Here is a 4,785-nt window from a genome sequence, read left to right on the forward strand (position 1 = left end):
GTAGGTATCCTACACACATACTACCACACCAACAGTAGGTATCCTACACACATACTACCACACCAACAGTAGGTATCCTACACACATACTACCACACCAACAGTAGGTATCCTACACATACTACCACACCAACAGTAGGTATCCTACACATACTACCACACAAACAGTAGGTATCCTACACACATACTACCACACCAACAGTAGGTATCCTACACACATACTACCACACCAACAGTAGGAATCCTACACATACTACCACACCAACAGTAGGTATCCTACACACATACTACCACACAAACAGTAGGTATCCTACACACATACTACCACACCAACAGTAGGTATCCTACACATACTACCACACAAACAGTAGGTATCCTACACACATACTACCACACCAACAGTAGGTATCCTACACACATACTACCACACCAACAGTAGGTATCCTACACACATACTACCACACAAACAGTAGGTATCCTACAAACATACTACCACACCAACAGTAGGTATCCTACACACATACTACCACACCAACAGTAGGTATCCTACACACATACTACCACACCAACAGTAGGTATCCTACACACATACTACCACACCAACAGTAGGTATCCTACACACATACTACCACACCAACAGTAGGTATCCTACACACATACTACCACACCAACAGTAGGTATCCTACACACATACTACCACACCAACAGTAGGTATCCTACACACATACTACCACACCAACAGTAGGTATCCTACACACATACTACCACACAAACAGTAGGTATCCTACACACATACTACCACACCAACAGTAGGTATCCTACACACATACTACCACACCAACAGTAGGTATCCTACACATACTACCGCACCAACAGTAGGTATCCTACACACATACTACCACACATACAGTAGGTATCCTACACACATACTACCACACCAACAGTAGGTATCCTACACATACTACCGCACCAACAGTAGGTATCCTACACACATACTACCACACAAACAGTAGGTATCCTACACACATACTACCACACCAACAGTAGGTATCCTACACACATACTACCACACCAACAGTAGGTATCCTACACATACTACCGCACCAACAGTAGGTATCCTACACACATACTACCACACCAACAGTAGGTATCCTACACACATACTACCACACCAACAGTAGGTATCCTACACACATACTACCACACATACAGTAGGTATCCTACACACATACTACCACACCAACAGTAGGTATCCTACACACATACTACCACACCAACAGTAGGTATCCTACACACATACTACCACACAAACAGTAGGTATCCTACACACATACTACCACACCAACAGTAGGTATCCTACACACATACTACCACACCAACAGTAGGTATCCTACACACATACTACCACACCAACAGTAGGTATCCTACACATACTACCACACCAACAGTAGGTATCCTACACACATACTACCACACCAACAGTAGGTATCCTACACATACTACCGCACCAACAGTAGGTATCCTACACACATACTACCACACAAACAGTAGGTATCCTACACACATACTACCACACCAACAGTAGGTATCCTACACACATACAGTAGGTATCCTACACATACTACCACACATACAGTAGGTATCCTACACATACTACCACACCAACAGTAGGTATCCTACACACATACTACCACACCAACAGTAGGTATCCTACACATACTACCGCACCAACAGTAGGTATCCTACGCATACTACCACACCAACAGTAGGTATCCTACACACATACTACCACACCAACAGTAGGTATCCTACACACATACTACCACACCAACAGTAGGTATCCTACACATACTACCGCACCAACAGTAGGTATCCTACGCATACTACCACACCAACAGTAGGTATCCTACACACATACTACCACACATACAGTAGGTATCCTACACACATACTTCCACACCAACAGTAGGTATCCTACACATACTACCACACCAACAGTAGGTATCCTACACACATACTACCACACCAACAGTAGGTATCCTACACATACTTCCACACCAACAGTAGGTATCCTACACATACTACCACACCAACAGTAGGTATCCTACACACATACTACCACACCAACAGTAGGTATCCTACACATACTACCACACCAACAGTAGGTATCCTACACACATACTACCACACCAACAGTAGGTATCCTACACACATACTACCACACCAACAGTAGGTATCCTACACATACTACCACACAAACAGTCGGTATCCTACACACATACTACCACACCAACAGTAGGTATCCTACACACATACTACCACACCAACAGTAGGTATCCTACACATACTACCACACCAACAGTAGGTATCCTACACATACTACCACACCAACAGTAGGTATCCTACACACATACTACCACACCAACAGTAGGTATCCTACACATACTACCACACCAACAGTAGGTATCCTACACATACTACCACACCAACAGTAGGTATCCTACACACATACTACCACACCAACAGTAGGTATCCTACACACATACTACCACACCAACAGTAGATATCCTACACACATACTACCACACCAACAGTAGGTATCCTACACACATACTACCACACCAACAGTAGATATCCTACACACATACTACCACACCAACAGTAGGTATCCTACACACATACTACCACACCAACAGTAGGTATCCTACACACATACTACCACACCAACAGTAGGTATCCTACACACATACTACCGCACCAACAGTAGGTATCCTACACACATACTACCACACAAACAGTAGGTATCCTACACACATACTACCACACCAACAGTAGGTATCCTACACACATACTACCACACAAACAGTAGGTATCCTACACATACTACCACACCAACAGTAGGTATCCTACACACATACTACCACACCAACAGTAGGTATCCTACACATACTACCGCACCAACAGTAGGTATCCTACACACATACTACCACACAAACAGTAGGTATCCTACACACATACTACCACACCAACAGTAGGTATCCTACACATACTACCGCACCAACAGTAGGTATCCTACACACATACTACCACACAAACAGTAGGTATCCTACACACATACTACCACACAAACAGTAGGTATCCTACACACATACTACCACACCAACAGTAGGTATCCTACACATACTACCGCACCAACAGTAGGTATCCTACACACATACTACCACACCAACAGTAGGTATCCTACACATACTACCGCACCAACAGTAGGTATCCTACGCATACTACCACACCAACAGTAGGTATCCTACACACATACTACCACACAAACAGTAGGTATCCTACACACATACTACCACACCAACAGTAGGTATCCTACACACATACTACCACACCAACAGTAGGTATCCTACACACATACTACCGCACCAACAGTAGGTATCCTACACACATACTACCACACAAACAGTAGGTATCCTACACACATACTACCACACCAACAGTAGGTATCCTACACATACTACCGCACCAACAGTAGGTATCCTACACACATACTACCACACCAACAGTAGGTATCCTACACATACTACCGCACCAACAGTAGGTATCCTACACACATACTACCACACAAACAGTAGGTATCCTACACACATACTACCACACAAACAGTAGGTATCCTACACACATACTACCACACAAACAGTAGGTATCCTACACACATACTACCACACAAACAGTAGGTATCCTACACACATACTACCACACAAACAGTAGGTATCCTACACACATACTACCACACCAACAGTAGGTATCCTACACATACTACCGCACCAACAGTAGGTATCCTACACACATACTACCACACCAACAGTAGGTATCCTACACATACTACCGCACCAACAGTAGGTATCCTACGCATACTACCACACCAACAGTAGGTATCCTACACACATACTACCACACAAACAGTAGGTATCCTACACACATACTACCACACCAACAGTAGGTATCCTACACACATACTACCACACCAACAGTAGGTATCCTACACACATACTACCGCACCAACAGTAGGTATCCTACACACATACTACCGCACCAACAGTAGGTATCCTACACACATACTACCACACAAACAGTAGGTATCCTACACACATACTACCACACCAACAGTAGGTATCCTACACATACTACCGCACCAACAGTAGGTATCCTACGCATACTACCACACCAACAGTAGGTATCCTACACACATACTACCACACAAACAGTAGGTATCCTACACACATACTACCACACCAACAGTAGGTATCCTACACACATACTACCACACCAACAGTAGGTATCCTACACACATACTACCACACCAACAGTAGGTATCCTACACACATACTACCACACCAACAGTAGGTATCCTACACATACTACCACACCAACAGTAGGTATCCTACACATACTACCACACCAACAGTAGGTATCCTACACATACTACCACACCAACAGTAGGTATCCTACACATACTACCACACCAACAGTAGGTATCCTACACACACTACCACACCAACAGTAGGTATCCTACACATACTACCACACCAACAGTAGGTATCCTACACATACTACCACACCAACAGTAGGTATCCTACCCACATACTACCACACCAACAGTAGGTATCCTACACACATACTACCACACCAACAGTAGGTATCCTACACATACTACCACACCAACAGTAGGTATCCTACCCACATACTACCACACAAACAGTAGGTATCCTACACACATACTACC

The sequence above is a fragment of the Salvelinus fontinalis genome, unplaced genomic scaffold (genome assembly GCF_029448725.1).
Source record: "Salvelinus fontinalis isolate EN_2023a unplaced genomic scaffold, ASM2944872v1 scaffold_1905, whole genome shotgun sequence".
Lineage (NCBI taxonomy): Eukaryota > Metazoa > Chordata > Actinopteri > Salmoniformes > Salmonidae > Salvelinus > Salvelinus fontinalis.